Source organism: Bacillus rossius, chromosome 1 (assembly GCF_032445375.1).
Source record: "Bacillus rossius redtenbacheri isolate Brsri chromosome 1, Brsri_v3, whole genome shotgun sequence".
Lineage (NCBI taxonomy): Eukaryota > Metazoa > Arthropoda > Insecta > Phasmatodea > Bacillidae > Bacillus > Bacillus rossius.
Window position 1 is genome coordinate 219,535,498 of NC_086330.1, and position 18,544 is coordinate 219,554,041.

Consider the following 18,544-nt stretch of genomic DNA (forward strand, 5'->3'; position numbering starts at 1 on the left):
GAAAGGTTCTATGAAATATAAACAGCATATATATATTTTGCAACAAAAAAATTTCAGCACACTAACACAACCAATGAAGTGTTTACATCTGCGACTTCCATCAAGGTTGCGTTAAACGTTTAACGCTACCATGGAGGGGGTATGAAAGCACTGTTGCGTTAAACGTTCAACGCTCCTCGCTCCTGGGGAGGGGGAATAGAAAGATACAGAGCGAGAGTGAATGCGTGGCACTCGAACGCATGCGCGAGCGTTAGCAACGAGTAGCGTCCAATATTCCAACGCAAGAGGGAGAGAGAAAGAAAGATACACAAAGGTAGAAAGTAGGAGAGAGAAAGAGAGTGAGTCTGTAGATCCCAAGCACATGCGCGTGGTATTCTTGCTATGCATTGTAACCAATGTTAATAAAGTTTGTCTTAAAGAAACAATATGATTTCACAAAAAATCAATTTCTACCCCTTTTTATTTTCATTTCCACATTACGAAGTTTCACTTCTTCCGCGCGGAGAGACTCCACACACTATTTTTTTTTCATATGTTGATTTTCATACATAAAGGACTCATCAAATCATACAGAAGCAATATATATATATATATATATATATATATTTAATTTGTGGCATGGTAGGTTCACAATATCCATACATGCAAATGTTTTTGAAAATAGAATGCTTAAAATATTTCCATAATACCCATTGCATTGTAGCATTAAATTTGGTCGCAACTTGGCAAGAATATTAAGTCAATCAGTAGAAAATATACGGTTTTTCGATCAAGGGGAGGGGAAAAATTGGATTTCTGCAACTCCTCGAGAGTCAGTTGTTGGAGAGGCAGTTGAGCAATGTTGTTAATTTTCTACCCGGGACTCTCTTTGCATAAGACAGTGGCATTCGCAGGGTAGACTGTTACACAGCAAATCTAATCGAAGCACATTTCACTAATAGGGTTCCAGTTACCTTAGGTTAACAGTTATTACACATCCTGCGTCTGGAGTCGGAGTGAGGTGATTGGTGCCGTTCGGCCATCTTGGATTGTGATGTCACAGCAGTCATCGATGACCTTTGACCTAGACCTTCAAAAATCGCCAAAAATGACTCAAAATTCGGTAAAATCTTCCCAAAATTCGCCAAAATTTCCAGTTTTTAGGTGGAAAATTGTAAAAATTTAGAAAACTCAAAAATTTCATTTTTGATGAGAAAAAACTCGTAATAAATTCACAAAATTTGGAATTCGAAAAAGCTCAAGAAAAAAAAACGAAAATTCCTAAAAGCGGCTTAAGACTTCTAAAACCAAGCTGCCCTAAACTGTCGAGGTCCATAAACTTGACATTTAGGATGTCATTGCCGCCATTTTCAATTGAGATATCAGCATTGTAATTTTCGCTAAGTCCTTAATTATAATGCCATACAATTAGGAAAATTTTTAAATTAATAAGGATATTAATTAATAAAATTTTATTATAAGAAACCACCTCCAGTTTTATAGCTGTCCACCATGTAATTTTGTAATTTTCGTCCAAAAAAATCGGGAAAAAATTTGTAATGATTAAAAAATTTAATTAATACAATTTTAAATAAAACAGCCCACTTACATCGTGAAGTTCGGAGTCCTCGGTTCGAACCCGATGAGGTCATATGATTAAAAAAACGCTACAGATACTCCCTCCACAGAAGCATCTGGCAGACTGACCTCCCACCATTAATGTCAAGGCAGATATTTATGTTTAGTCAGTATGATTTCATGGCTGTCATCTTGCTTCCGTCTGCTGGAGGCGGTCATATTGTATAATATCCACCATCTTGGATTATGACATCGGATCGCCATATTATTTTCGTGTGCTGGAGGCAGTCATCTTTATTTTCGGTACTTGTAACTAGGAGCGATATTTAACACAAATCATTTGCTAGAGAGTGTTATCGCCATTTTTTTTCAGTACATGATTATAGAAGCACTAGCGTCATGTAGTACTTACATTTGCTAGAGGACACTGCCATATATTAGTTTTATTTTTACCCGCTAGAGTACATGAATCATTTATTGCCATGGCATCTGCTATATTGTCCGCCGTCGAGGCCGCCATATTGAAAATCTGTAATTTTCAACTAAAATTCTGGAAAATTAAAAAACATAAAAATCACTTGTTAATTTACTGACTGATTCTATCGATATCCGTCCTCGGTGATTGATCTTTGATCAATACGATAAAGGTAATTTAATTTAAAATACCAGATAAGTGAAGGTTCGAGAAATAAAACAAAGGAAAAAAACAAATAAAAAATTATTACATAATTTTTACTAGAACGAAAAACAAAGTAGTAACGTTTCTTTATTTCTACAGTCTTCTTGGCGTACAAAGCAAGTCCTTTACATACCTTGGAATTTACTTTCAGGGCATCTCAACATGACAGTTGATTACCATGTACAGTAAGCCATACAGAGTACTCAGTTTCATTGAGAGGACAGTGATATATATACAGGGTGTATCTAAATTCACGTTACAACGCTTGAGGGTAGAAAGCTCTTATTATTTGCAACCATTTTTGCCAATTAACATGTTGCCGGAAATGCGTAGTTAAGCCCCTGTAGCCCCAGAAAGAGTCAGCGTAGACAACCCATTGTAGAGTTACGTTATGGATGTGCGGGCGTTCGAGTAGAGAAATAACCTTTTTATTCGTGGCACAGATTTTAATTTCACTCTGAAATCAATCACAGCTTCGGCTTTGTTTCACAACATTGAAATTGTTGCATACATTTTAACAACGTGACAGCCTAAAGCAACGGCTCAAAAACATGCCCACCTTGAGCGACACAGAGGTGGCAACTGCGAATCATGTTTTCACGGATATGCTGGAGCATGTGTGGAGTCGACCTTATGATTTCGAACGCTTCAGTGATTCGCTGTGTAAGCTCTTCTACCGTTTCTACTGGCGTAGCATAAATAAGCCCTTTTACGTAACCCCACAGAAAGAAATCTTAACGGGGTTAGGTCCGGTGACCTTGGCGGCCATGCGACAGGGCCCATTCGTCCAATCCATCGGTTTGGAAATGTTTGGTTTGAATACTCTCGCACTTGAAGGGAAAAATGAGGTGGTGCCTCGTCATGTTGGTACCACATCACATGTCGGACATGCAATGGAACCTCTTCAAGAAGATTTGGTAGTTCGTTCTGAAGGAAGTGGAGGTATCCGGCGCCTGTAAGTCGTGGCAGAAGAAAAAAAGGCCCTATGAGTACGCTGTTAACAATACCGGCCCACACATTAACTGAAAAACGTTCCTGGCGAGTTGTAACACACGTTGCATGCGGATTGACATCATTCCAAACATGACTGTTGTGCGAATTGAGAATAGCATCTTGAGTGAACTTGGCTTCATCGCTGAATAAAACCGCTAACTCGGGGTTCCTCAATACTCTTCGAATGTACCAACGAGAAAAGTTCATGCGAAGAGGATAGTCCGCCGGACCCATGTGTTGCACTTTTTGAAGGTGGTACGGGTACAAGAGTTGCTCATGAAGAACTCGCCAAACAGCCATTTTGTCAGAGTCCATATCGGAACCTTCTGCCCTTGTGCTTGTATCCTGACTCTCCTCAAATCTCTGAAGTACATCTTCAAAACTGGGAGTACGAACCCTGCGTGGAGCACCAGCATTTGGTCTTGTGAAGGCACATGTACCAATATCACGCATTCGCTGAGTAAGTCTTGCAAACATGGTGTGAGCTGGAATCCTACAACCCGGGTATCGTTCTTCGTACAGACGACGGGCGGCTCGTCTATTTTGTCTAGCTTCCCCGTAAACAAGCAGCATATCCGTGTACTCACTAAATGTGTACTCCAGCAACAGCTTTGCCTTTCGATCGGACTATGTGTTTGTGAGATTGGGCAAAGTGATTCAGAGTATTGTGGCAAAAGCACGCGCAGATCACGCACCACCTCCTCGTGGTATAGGGTGGAAACGAAGGCAGGTTATTAGTCAGTGCTTATCACTGCTATAATTCCGCAAGGACTCCTCGTCCCGGCTGAGGTGATCTGCAAGACCGCGTGAATGAGCACCACGCGGTCTATGGTCAACCTGGAGGAGTTTACCTAGGAGATGGGACTGGCCACTGGTGAGGGAAGGGAGCCCAGAGCCATGCCATCCCAGACCCCTGACCGAGGAAATGAATCTGTGGAGGCTCCAGTCTGTTTGGGTCACTGGAAGGTAAGGAAGGTACGGGCTTACAAAGTTCTGTGTGATGATCCTGACTTGACTGAAGGTGGCTCTCGGCAGGAGGGCCCTGCAGACAGCTCAGAATCTGAACACGACATGGGAACAAGGAGCAGGACGGCATCCAAGAGGATTGGTGTTGGAAAGACCGGTATGGGGAAGTCCAAACCTAAGGACAAGCCCTTAAAGGGCAAGTCCGATGATGGCGGACTATCTACCAATAATCCAAAGCGTCCTCCTGCCATGGAGAATGCTGAAAAGCCATGTGGAAAACCTCAGGAGGGAGCGACTATCGTGGATAGTCCATTCAGTCTGAGTCAGCTAGGACTGACCACTAATATGATAGTTGGGGAGCTATCTAAAGTACTGAATAATCAAGAACTTATTCAACCTGAGGTTGCTCTGGAGTTGAGCAGTGGCATAGAAACGCTCCAGATGATTATCCACCGCATGGTCCACACGAATCTCTTCTTGGCAGGCCGTCTTAAAGGCAGGAGTGAGATGTGTGTAGAGGCTCCAGTTGGGCAGCGGCCCTCATAGGCTTCTGCAACCCGGGGAGTGAATGTACCTCAACCAGGACCATCTCGGGTGGTGAAGACTTCAGCGGGACCTGTCCCCATCCAACCAGTAAAGAAGGTGCTGGTTGTCTATCCAGTGGACACACTTGCACCAAGTACATCAACCAAAGCTGCCTTGGTTGGTGGTCTTGACAAAACAAAGAAAGAAGTCAAGATAAAGGCGATTAGGCCGGTCGCCAAAGGTGGATTGTTGGTTGAAGCTGGAGACGACGCTACACTTAAGCATATACGTTCGGTGCTAAGGACTCCTCAGAGGTTCGGGTGCATGAACCTAGGAAGCTCCTTCCATCAGTGATTGTTTATGATGTGCCAAGACATCTGGCAACTGAAGCTGTGGCAGATTTGATTTATGAAAAGAACTGTAGCCCAGCTGATGGAACTCGCGAGGAGTTTAAGGCGGACTTTAAGATCAGGCAGATGATTGGGGACAGGAAAAAGGAGGAGGTACATCTGTTGGTTCAATGTAATGCGAGAACCAGACGTACAATGATCTCGATGGGTTGGATCTACCTGGGATACACCTTGTAGGGTCGCAGATTTTCTGAGCCCACTGAGGTGCTATAAATGCCAGAGGTATGGACATCTCTCCGGTAACTGTAAGCAAGCACAAACATGTGGACGATGTGGTTAAGAAGGGCACTCTAATAAGCAGTGTGAGGCCACGAGGGTTTGCTGTGCCAACTGTAAGCGAGAGAACCTCACTGATCTCGATCATGAGGTAACTGCCCGCACATGACCAACTCTGGTCAAGATGACCGCCTTAGAGGCTTCTCGCATAGATTATGGTTAAGTGTGCACAACTCAATATGCGAGGTTTTTCGGTTGTCTCGGCTGACCTTGAAGCTGAATGCCGCGAAAATAAGTTCGACATTGCACTGGTGGAGGAGCCGTATTCTGTAGGCGGAAATCTGCCGGGATTGATGGGAAGAATGGTATTTGTAGAAGAACACCCCCAGGTGGCGATTATAGTCTGGAATGAGACTATAGATATCCTGGTATGTGGCCACCTCTCTGGGAAATATCATATAGTGGTGCAGTTAACGGGGCTGCACGAGAAGAGATATACCTGGTCTCCTCCTACTTCAAGTTTTCGGATGATGTCCAAGTTCACCTGGACCATTGGGACAAGATTCTAAGAAGTATCGGGCACAAGCGAGTTATACTCTTTGCAGATGTGAATGCCAAATCCAAGCTGTGGCATTCACCCGTAGTTGACCGGAATGGATGGAGAGGAGGTTGACAGGTTTCTCTTGGCAAATGGTTTTCATATCGTAAACCAGCCCGGGAGGTTGGCCACATATGTTTCGGCCCAAGGAAGCGAAACATTTATTGATGTAACAGCATGTACGGAATGTGCCTGGGGAGTGATTCCAAATTGGGAGGTAACAGATCGCACCTCAAGTGATCATAGAATGATCCAATTCTGTGTAGACCTCTTCCCTGTCAATGCCATAACCGAGACTGTTCCCAGGACCTGTTATATCCACAAAGGTACAAATTGGAAACAATTTGACGATGTACTTCTGCAGAAGGTGCTGGAGTACCAAGACCCGCTAGAATCTGACTCCATTGATGAGAGAGCACAAGCTATTACGAAGATAATACAGGAGACTTCTGAAGCTGTGCTGAGGAAACACAAAAACAACTGCGTTGGGAATCCCTGGTGGATGAGCGAACTTGAATGTGCACGGAAGCGGTTGAGGGCAGCTCGGTGTCGGCTGTCCTCTCTACAAGGACTTGACCGAGAGGAGGGGTCGCTGCGGTATCGGCAGCTTCGCCATGAGTATAACCACCGTGTAAGGGAAGTCAGATTGGAGTCATGGCGAAGTTTTGTGGAAACTGAAGGTAACAATGATCCATGGGGAATTGTATACAAAATGGCTGCTCAGAAACGGCGGGTGGCCAGTGCAATGCATGGACTGAACATGGGGAATCAGTTCAGTACGGATATAGTGGAGAGCTCGGCTGAGATGATGGGAATGCTTCTCCCTGACGACTCTCTTGTTGGTGTGAGCAATTCGCATATGCACACCAGAATGACAATCTCACAACCATATCATGCGGAGGACACTCCTCCCTTTGAGAGGAATGAGCTTACGGATGCAGTCTACAAGATGAAAAACAGAAAAGCCCCTGGCCATGACAAAATAATGTCAGATACTTAAGAGGGTCTACCCCAGGATTCCACACAACCTGCTACAGTTATGTAACAAATCCCTCACTGAAGGGAAATTTCCGAAGACCTGGAAAAAGGGTATTGTACGAGCCCTCTATAAAGTTGATGGGAAGGACCCGGCTAATGCGAAGTCATACCGGCCTCTCACACTACTGCCAGTCCTGGGGAAAGTCCTCGAAAAGCTTATCAACAGGCGGCTCACTCTCCACCTTGAGGAAGTGAGGGGACTGCATTTCCTTCAGTACGGCTTTCGATCTGGTATTGGAACGGAAACCGCTCTACACAATCTCCTCAGCGGTGTGAAGCGATGTACGGAAAAGTACCAGATGGGGATATTCCTGGACATCGCCAGTGCCTTTGACACTGCGTGGTGGCTGGGGATCCTCAGCCGGCTGAGAGAGCTGGAGTGTCCTCAGAACCTCTACTCCTTGTTGTGCGACTACTTCCGTAACCGCATAGCTGTGGTGGATTTGTGGAATGTGGAGGTAGAAAAGAATTTGTCACAGGGCTGCCCCCAGAGCTCCGTGCTTGGTCCCTTGTTATGGAACATACTATTCGATGGATTTCTCCGGATTCGGCTGCCTGAGGGTTGCGAGATCTTTGGGTACGCTGATGATGGACTCATTCTTTTTTTCTGGTGGTTCCAGGGCTGCTCTTGAGCGGCGATGTGATGAGATGTTGGGGCAGATTTCATCTTGGACTGACTCTGTGAAACTTCGGTTCTCGTCGGGAAAGTCCAGATGCATGATGCTAAAGGGCAAGTTTAGCGGAGCCTGGGCTCACTACCCACATGTGAGCCTGGGGGGTGAGCGCCTAAAATTTACCACCACGCATAAGTATCTGGGAGTCTTACTGGATGACCGGCTCTCATTTGCGAAGCACTTGGAGTACATGTCCAAGAAGGCTGTGGTGATGTTCCATCGCCTCCGAGGATTGTCCCCGACCAACCGGGGCTTATCGTCGCCTACGCTGGCATGTCTGTACAGGGGGGTGTTCATCCCAATCATGACCTATGGTGCAGTTGCATGGTGGCATCGATCAGGATTAGTACACATGAGGAGGAAACTCCAGTCGGCGCAGCGTGCTGCCCTTCTTGCGGTTGCCGGGGCCTATTGTACTGTATTAAATGACGCTCTGAGGTCCTCGCTGGGGTGATCCCCTTGGATCTGCTCGCGGCTGAAAAGGGGCAGCTTGCTGCCCTGAAAGCTGCGGGCACTCTCAGGCCAGAGGACCACAAAAGGCTCAGAGAAGTGACCATGGGGCAGTGGCAGCGCAACTGGGAAGCTAGTGAAAAAGGTAGACATACCTATGAGATCTTCCCTAGGGTACAAGATCGACTTCAGTGCAAGCATATAGAACTGACGCGAGCCACGGTTCAACTTCTATCTGGGCATGGTAACTTTAAGGCCAAACTACACCAATTTGGTCTAGCAGAGAATCCTCTGTGTGGGCACTGCCACACGGTGGATGATGTCAATCATGTACTGCATAATTGTGAAAAAGTCGAGGATCTTCGAGAAAAGCTGAAGTTCCACCTGGGTCTGATTGGGTGTGACTACGACCTTGCAAATGTGGTGGTGCGGATGGAGAGTTGGATTATCTTTTGGGAATTTGCTCGGAGAGTCATAGCGAGACTGCAAGTGGCTGATGAGATCGGGCCACTGGCTCCGTGAGCAGTTCTCCCCTTGCAGCTGCTACAGGGTGGCCACTCACCGGGAAAACCGGGAAAACCGGGATTTATCAGGGAAATCACGTTGATCGGGAATTATCAGGGAAATGTCAGGGAATTTTTTTAATAACCGGGAATTTTTTGTGTCATGTATATTTCCGCAGAGCTGCCAATCATTACGGATTTTCCGTAATTATTACGAATTTAACACCGAATTACGGAACATCGCTGGTTTATTACGGAAACGAGGCTTTGTGCTGCACGGTAACGGAAAAAAAATTCCGTTTCTGGTGTGCGTGTTTCGTGAACGCAGTTCGAATACATCACGTGGTTGCGCAGATAACGGAACTAGTAAGTGTGCGCATGTACTGTCGAAATAAGTAGATTAATTCTTGTGTTTTGTAATAGAAATGGTACGATATTACGTCCGTTGTACGATAAAACTAGTACATATTCTCGGACTTTTCGTTTGTTAACTACTTACATCACGATAATTTTTGTACGGTACTTTGGCTAACCTGTGTTGTGTACATTCTTGAAAGCCATTTTTTTTCATCAAAGTGTTTTTGTCGTGTCTACAGACGTGAAACCTGTTTATGTTGTTCGATAGTGTTGTGTTCTTCAGTGCCGGTTGTAGAAATGAAGCGTGTGACAGAACAATGTGTATCTGGGGTAAAAAAAAAAAGAACGTTATTCTTCAGAACTTTCGCCAAACTATTCAAAAGAATGTCCTTGCTTGTCATCTTCAAATGTTTTGGAACGTCACGCGTTTTGTAATGTATGCACGTGTGACTTTTCGATTGCGCATGGTGGAAGGGATGACTGTAGACGGCATATTGAATCAAAAAAACATGCAGAACATTTTAAAGCCGTGACGAGCAATAAATCTATATCGTCGTTTTTCGCTATATCTGAATAAACGAAAGTAACAAACGCAGAGTTAATGTTTACAAGTTTTTTGGTAGAACACAATTTACCGATGGCAGTAGCCGATCATTCGGGTAATTTGTATAGAGCTATGTTTCCGGACTCAAGAATTGCACGGAAATACAGCTGTGCGAGAACAAAAACATCTGCCTTAGTGGAGAGGAGTATATGGCTGGTGAAACTAAATTGAAACTGTTGAATCTTTAGTAAGTGGACCATTTGCTTTAGCTACAGATGGGAGTACTGATTGTAATTGAGTGAAGATTTATCCATTAGTTGTTTCATTTTTAAATCAAACACAAGGTAAAATTGGCACTGTACTGTTATCCCTTGTTGAGAGTACTAAGACTAAGAATATTTCGCAACTAGAAATGTTACACTTCAAATCAAAAATGAATGTAAGAACAGTTATCAAAAGTCGTGTGAAAAAATGTTTGAGCGCTCACCACTGAAATACCTCATTACTAGGGACAGGAAAAAATCGCGGGTTCAATGACCTGTAGGATGAACTCCATAGTTCTGCGTACTCTCGGTCAAATGCCACCCACTCATTGGCTGCTGTCTTTTGAGACGTCCCAACGTAGCAGCCTGAGATTCGATAAAGCTTTGGTCGGGTGTTTCTCATTGGCCCAGAGTCATCCAGGTGAGTAGTGAGCCAATAGCAGAGGCAGCACTGAGGTATAACTATTTGTATTTTAGCCTATCGCGAAATGAATTTGCGAATTTTTCCGGTCTCTAGACATAAAACAAAACACAGACTGCTGGTCATTGAAAGGGACACTATAATGTAAAGTGACATATTTAAAATGTATTATGTTATTTAACGAACTTCTGTATGTATATAATGAAGAAAATACAGCAGGGTGCTAAAATGTGAGTAATCTCTTTCTATAATATTATATTATTTCATCAAAATTATGTTTTTTTGTAATTGTAAATATCAGGGAAATTTTGAATTTTTAATCAGGGAAATCAGGGAAAAATCAGGGAATATTTTTGGTGACTGTGAGTGGCCACCATGTGCTAGCGGAGCAGTGTTCATCCACTGTTGAGATACCAAACTTGTGTTCTCCTGGAAATAAAGCACACACCAGGAACGAGTTGACTGACCACTGGCTAATCAGGACCTTAACAGGACCTGGCCCCAGTGGACAGTCCCCAATTATGGATATACCTGGATTGACTGATGGGTAGCAGTGTGCTGAAGCATGTCTGGCAATATAAAGTATAATGGACATATAATGGGCATATAATGGACATATAATTAATATATAATCAGGGATGCCACCCGTCTGGAAAACCGGGAAAACCGGGAATTGTCAGGAAATTTGAAAGCTGTCAGGGAAATCAGGGAAATGTCAGGGAATTAGGAAAAGAGTAGTCAAATGTCAGGGAATTTAATGGTTAGTGGTTAGCTCTCAATTCGGGCGTATATTCCAGAAACACAGATTTGGGTATTTATTTTGTAAAATTTGCATGTTTGTAATACCAAAATAAATAACTTTACCGGAAGAACTATGCAACTCGTGTAGTGTTTGTTCTGAAAACGTATTTTTATTTGATCTACTCCGATTTCGACCGTGCCTGCGACAACATTTTCGAAAACTCAGAATCGATTGTACAAGTGTTCATATTCCATTTTCGATTGTTTCTGTATATTGACTATCGAATGTGATATAAAAATGGCGACCGCATCTTTGATTGTAGTGATGTGCCCGTGGTTTTGTATTGATTAATTAAAGAAAAGAGTTCCTAAGAAAAAAACGTGAAAAGGTAAGTGGACGTAAGCAATGTCAGTATTATAGTTGTAATTTTTTTACGCATAGTGTAATTTTTGTTTGGTGTAAACAAAGGTCACTGCACTGCCGACGCGACGTCTATAGCTTCATGGCATGTAAGTAATTATTTAGACACCTGCTTATAGGTTTACTAATTTTTACCGACCTTTTAAGAAAAGTCCGTAAAACCCTGTTTTATGTGTAGACGCACGTGGAGAAGTTCGGTAATGCTGACGCAATTCGATTCCGCGATAGTTGTAAAAAAAACAACTAACGTGTTTTTTTTTTTACAAAATGTAGCACGTGTTTGTATGTAAGCAAAAAATGTGACCTGTTTCACTGGATTTGGATTCACGTACTTCAATAGCTTGCGATTCACAAAACAGTTTTGACTTTACACTGTTTTCCAAATGCCACCGTGAGACTTGGTCACAATGTTTAGCAGGTTATGTTGTTATGCTGGAATCACAATAGGCCTAGCTTGGCGGCAGATGCAGCGCGAATTTTACAAATACAATTCCTTATCAGAAACTTTATCGCGTCTGCCGCAACGTTCGCGCTTAGCGCAACAAATTTTTTTACTAGGTTAAAAAACGTTTATCGGCATGAAGGTAAAAACATTCAAAATCATAAATTAGTTTACCGGTTTTTATTATTTTAGTTTTCTGGTAAAGAGGTGTTGAATTTATTTCTTGGCCTAAATATCAAGTTTCAAAATTTCTTAAGTTTTTAACATAGACCGAATAGTTAAATCTATGTTAATTTATATTAATGCATTATGCTGTAATTATTATGTTGCATTGGAACACTGTCTCAGGTTTCTTTATAAAGTGGTTGTGTGTTTATTTATTTTGTACGTTGAAAATTGTTAACATCTGTAGCATTGTATTAGTTTCAAATTAGGCCTATTTAATTTAATGATTAGGTTTTTATAAAATTATTCAAAACCAAATTAAGTCTGGAGGATTTACCAAATATGTTAATTGTACTAATTTCCTGCAATGAATGTGGCTGCTACTGATCAAATGAAATATTATTGGCCAAGGATAATTTTAGTCCGCAAAAAGATAAAAGTTCGTTATGGATTGTGCTTTGGGCTATGGAATTGAGTATTGTTAGTCTAAAAGTTAATTTTTCTTTTTGCAGATGTCACTCTCAAAGTCCAGACTTACTGAGTTTAATGATGGCTGGCTTTGTGATCAACGGTTTCAGCCATGGCTTCAAAAGGTTGAGAAAGACAAGCATGTCTTCTTCTGCTCTTTGTGTCGGAGCACTCTCAGTTTAAGCAACATGGGAAAAAGAGCAGTTACAAGTCATCTCAATGGTCAGAAACATAAGTCTCGTTCTCGGGTAAATAGTGAATGTGATCTGAGAATTTTTCTAAAAAAAAGTAACACTGATGCAAGTACTAGTTCTCAGGAGTCTTCAAGATTTAGTCAATCTGAGGAAAGTTTGCAAGAGAATAAATGTGCAAAAGATGTTAATGAAAGTGAAAATTTGTCATTCTTAAATACAAAAGAAATTGTCTCCCAACAGTCTGTTACGTCTCGTCCATTGCAGTCATTCTTATTGAAAAATGAAAATACCAAAGCCGATATATTATGGTGCCTTCTAGTTGTAATGAATCATTGGTCAGTGAATTCTGCAGGGAAAGCTGTTCAAGTTTTCAAAGCTATGTTTAGTGATAGTTCAATAGCCATGAACATGCGTCTTCAACGCACAAAGATTTCATACACCATAGTTTATGGTTTAGCTCCATATTTTCACAAGGAGTTATTGCAAGAAATTTCTCAGTGTGATTTCTTTGGCATTTCTTTTGATGAATCACTTAATAAAATTGCCCAGAAAGAACAGATGGACATTGTCATTCGCTTTTGGAGCAAATCTAAGGACACTGTAAGTACACATTATTTCACTTCAGTTTTTTTGGGTCATACAACTGCTGCTGACCTTATACGATCTTTTAAAGAGGCAGTATCAGAACTAGACTTACGAAAGCTAATGCAATTATCCATGGATGGGCCAAATGTGAATATTAAGTTTTTGGCAGACTTATAAGCAGACTTGAACAGAGACCCTTCAGATCATGTGATAATGGAAATTGGCTCGTGTGGGTTGCATACTCTTCACAATGCTTTTAAGGTCGGAATGAACAGTTGTGAATGGAAAATTTTTCATTTTTTGCATGCTATTTACAACTTTTTCAAGGATCGGCCTGCAAGAAGGAGTGACTACACAATGTTTTCTGGATCAACAAAATGCCCCTATGGCACCCTTCTTACACACAGAACTCACTAACATTCTTATGTCCTTGATGAAACATTTTGTGAAGCCTGAGACAATAAGTTCCAAGAGTATAGCAAGCATTGATTTGTCAAAATCTGAAGCTCTGTTACATGCAAAGAAGGTAGATGTAGGGTATGGTACACGTGATGCTCTAAGACGAATAGATTCAGTTAGAGAAATTGACATTCTTTCTTTCAAGCAGGACTGCCGCACAATTCTCCAAACAACGTGCAAGAAAATTATAATCAAGTCTCCTTTAAAATTCAAGCTTGCGAAGGGTATTACTTGTTGTGATCCACAAATGATAGTGAAATCGCCCCAAATAGCTGAGCAGCGTTTACAGATGTCATTAGAAATGTTTGTAGAAAACAACTGGCTGTCTGGTTTGGAAGCACAGAAAATCCACTCTAACTTCAAAGAAGTCTTTCAGAGTCCAGAAATGTTAGCAGATTTAAAGAATTTTCGTCGAAAAGAATCTAGGTTAGATGAGTTCTGGACAAACTTTGTAGTGAAGCATGATACATCCAAAGAACTAGTAACATTTATCAAAATGGTATTGGTATTTTCGCATGGTAATGCAAGTGTAGAACGTGGGTTTTCAGTTAATAAAGATTGTCTTGTTGAAAACATGCATGAGAGGTCTCTGATTGCACAAAGACAAGTTTGGGATGGAGTGCAAGCATCTGGTGGAGTTGTACAAGATTTTAATATTACAAAGACTATGATTCTGTCTGCCCGCAATGCTCATAGTAAATATCAGGATGCACAGACTGAACAGAAGAAAAGTAATGAAGATAAAGAAAAAGAAAAGGATGAGAATAAAAGGGTTGCAGATATAAAAAATGATCTTGAAATGCAAAAAAAGAAGAAACTGGAAGAGTTGACCCTTGTTGATGAACAAATTCGTGGCCTTGTGAAGAAATATTAAATTGGGATTTTAATCATTGAGAAGTGTGGAAGTTGTGTAAATACTTGTGCTTAAGTGAACTAAGTTTTATGTTAAATGTCTTAAAAATGTGCATCAAAAAATGTAGATCTATGTTACTGTGTGGGAACAAACTGTAAAGCATAAACTTATGTTTTACTACTGCAAAATTTTTTTTGAATGGATGAATTAATGCTGTTGGTGCTCAGACAGGTAAGGAATTAATTATACAACTATATGTTAAATTTGAAGTATTCAGCTGTTGAAATTGCCAGCAGATGTTGTGTTGCAATTTTTTTAATGAATATTTTTTTTCAAAAACAGAAAGTGTTTTGTAACTGTCTTCCATATAGGATTATCAGAAAATATGAATACAGTATGTTAGCTTAATGAGTTTTCTTACTTATCAGTAGGTGTAGGGCAATAATTTTGTTTATAGTTGAATGTATGTATTAACATAACCTCGCTTCATCTACTAGTATTCTCTATTGCTATTGCATAGTAACTAAACAAACTTAATTTACTTAGTCCAAAAGTTCTAACAATGAAACTATTGCGATTTGAATAACAAAAAATATCATCCTTTTTGTGATTTTGTAGTAAAAAAATTGTCAGGGAAAAACATATTTTTTGTCTGGAAATCAGGGAAATGTCAGGGAATTTGTAAATGAAAAATTAGTGGCAACCCTGTATAATGGACATATAGTGGATTTAAATAAATATATATCGCATGGAAATTACTTTGCTGGGCTGTGGAAGCACCTGACTTGAACCCTTACCCGGACGTAGCTCCACCTGGGGATTTCAGTCTCCAGGTTCCTGTGAAGCCACTCTTCTAGCCCAGCGGGTGCTGTAGTGGTGGAGGGGACATGTTTTCTGGATCTGGTAGATTCAGTAAGGCGGGGCTCTGGACTATACAGATCTGCAAGCAGACTCCCAATCTACCCTTAAAGGGCGCACATTTGGGAGGGGCGGAAGGAGGGTGCATTGGCCTTCGGGCCTCCGAAAACATGTACTGCGCTTGCCCCCGTATCATTGAGAGCTAAACCCTATTGAAATGGTATGGGCCCAAGTGAAATCGTTCGTAAGACTGCATAACACAACTTTCAAGGCACATGATATGGAGTCCTTAATAACAAAGGGTTATGACCACGTATCAAAAGAAAACTAGAAAAATTATGTACAAACTGTGAAAACATGGAAGAAGAGCTGTGGAGAGCTGACGAACTTCAAGATGACGAGGAAAGATTTTTGATAAGTTTAGCCTCGTCCAATTCATCCCAGTCATCTCCATCGCCCCAACCCCATTCTTCTGGTCAGCTCTGTGCTACTCTTATGGAAGGAGTATCAACATTGGTCAGCGGTAGCGATAGTGATTAAGAGGTATGTGATGTTATTAATTTCTTAATCAAGTTAACATTACATTTATCGTATAAATTCCTATGAATGAAATGTGTGTGAACAGATTCTTGTTGTAAGTTAAAGTTAAAAAAAATTCCTTATCGGCACAGCCTAAAGACACAGGAAGATTTTTATGATTATATTTCTTTACATTAGAACAAAAAGGGATTTTTATATTATTAAACCCATATTTTTTTTCTTCCCCTTGCAGTAATGGTTGCTACAAAAATATTTTAATCGAATCTTGAACATAATTTGTAGTTGTATGAAATAAATAATGTTACGATCGCGCTTGGCTGCAGTGCTTGGCGTCGCCGCGCTTGTTCGGCCTGTCTGCGCCCCCTTCCACCCGCATCCTCTCCCTGGTATCTCGTGTCATACTATCTCGCGACATCCTGACCTTCGCAGTGTGCACCTGCCTCAGATAAAGTTACTTAAAACACGCCGCACTGCGGCATAAAAGGACTCGGACATGTTTATCGGCGCGTTTTGTGGGAACCCGATGCTTGTTGCCTTTATCGGCGTTCTTTGAGCAGCCGCCGCGTCCGACAGGTTTCACGACGCGTTTTTGGGCATTTCGACGGCGAAGGTCGCGCGATATCTCGGAGACATGCCTAATTGTTCTAGACGGGAACCCAAGGGCTATATAAGGAGGTGGGGCCGACCTTCTAATCAGTCTGAGTGAGTTCGGAGTGTTCAGTCGGGAGTTCTCCCGCGGCGGAGTTTCCGGGCGATAGTGCCGCGGTTGCGGCAGAGTGGCGAAGTCCTTGGACGAAGGTTCCAGGGCAGGGAGTGAGAGAGTTCAGTGGAGTCGGGAGTTGTCCCGTGGTGGAGTTTCCGGGCGATAGTCACGGGCGCGGCGAAGTCCCGAGCGAAGTTGCGAGCGAGGAGTCGAGTGGATCCTCGGCGAAGGGGGAAGTGCGTCTCCCGCGGCGGAGACCCACGAGGGGTGCTGCGGCGAGAGTTGCGCCACAGGTACGGCTCAGCGAGGTGTGTGGAACGAGTGACTGGGGAATAGACCTTTCTTTAAGTGTAATTAATTATTTGCCATTTTAGAAGATTTTTTGTAAGTGACATAAGTAGTGGCAATAAATAAAACTGTGTAGTGTAATAAAATCTTTAATTGGGCTATACTTTACGAACCCGTGGTAAATCGTAACAATACGAAGGAATTTAATAGCGATCAGGGTACAAAATTTTGAATTATTTTTCTACCCTTCTCAACACCAAGCGTATTATCAAACATTGTTTTAGAAAAAGTTTTGGAAAATAATTATGATTTTTACAAACAATTTAAACAGATTTGATAATGTGTCTACTAAGTCAGTTACTTTTTTTTTGTCTGGTGAAAATGTCTTTCGAACCCATGCAGCTATGGCTGGTCGTATCAAAAATTCATTTAGAAAACATTTTTTGGCATTTGGTACTCCGAGTTATCATACATTAAAACGGATGCGATATTATTCATATTATGGCATTGTTGCGATTTTTCTGTTTTTCAAAAAATCTTCCCCATTTCGACCCAATTTTTTTGGATTTTTCCCATAACTTACTCGACCGAGAATTTCCATTACTGTATTTTATTTATCATTTTGGACATGACTTGTCCAAAAATATGGCAATTATCGGGTCCATAAAAATGATATATATATGGGATTTTTAGAACATAAAAGGAAACTAAGAAATTTTCGTCTACAATAGGTAGTTTTTATTTGAAATTTACATAAGTGGCATTATTACAAATTCATATGTGTAATAGTATAAAGTATTATAAATTACGATATGATTTCATAAAATGCTTCTTGTTCGATCCGAATTACAAAGACACACATCTCCTGAAATTCGTAATGTGTTAGAGATTTGGCAACAGCGCGCGCCATAAGCCGTGTACTGCAATCTAAGAGTGGGACGGGCTATAGAACTCTATCCTTGCTGAACAAGAGAGAAGTTCTCAAGCTGGCGGAAGCTGTTTTTCTATTTTTAAATGGATGTAAATGTTAATATTTTCTTAAGAAAAACTTGGAAAGGGGACAGTTCTCCTTGTGAAAAAACGTCATAAGAAAGATAAATTATTACTCAACCCCTAGTTCATAATAATTGGAGACAGAATGCTTCTATACTCTGCTGTTGAGGAGGGGGTGATCTTAAGAATTTCTCTACCTCTCCCCTGTAACAATCTCACTTGCTGTCTGTGTATGATAGTATACTGTTCAATGTGCTCCGGGTGGTCTACAGGTGAGTCATCAAAGTGTGTCTTAACTTCTTCCACTCTAAGTCCTATAAACTTGTGTTAATTTATACTGGCTTCACATTTGTGCTAAATAGTCCTTGTTTTAAATATTACGTTCGTGTGATAAATAGTTTGTTTTAATTCGTGAAATAAATAAAAAAACTTTATTTTGTGTAAAGTTAAATTTCTGCGATGTGTTTACTGTTTACTATCGGTTTAGTAATAATCTTTTAATTAATTAATTTTTGAAAAAAATTACATTCTTAAACTAAATAAAGTTTAAGTTTAAAAATCCGTGAAATAAAAATTGTGTTCGGTATACAATTAAAATTACCGCGACTTCGTACTGTAAAATTAGTTTTTAAGAATGTGT

The 18,544-nt window shown here is 41.1% G+C and overlaps 1 protein-coding gene across 6 annotated transcripts in view; it reads left to right on the forward strand.

Moving 5' to 3' along the window:
- Positions 1–18,544, forward strand: part of LOC134527297 (homeobox protein extradenticle) — a 700,568-nt gene that overhangs the window by 484,669 nt on the left and 197,355 nt on the right. The gene's annotated exons all lie outside the window — the stretch shown is intronic.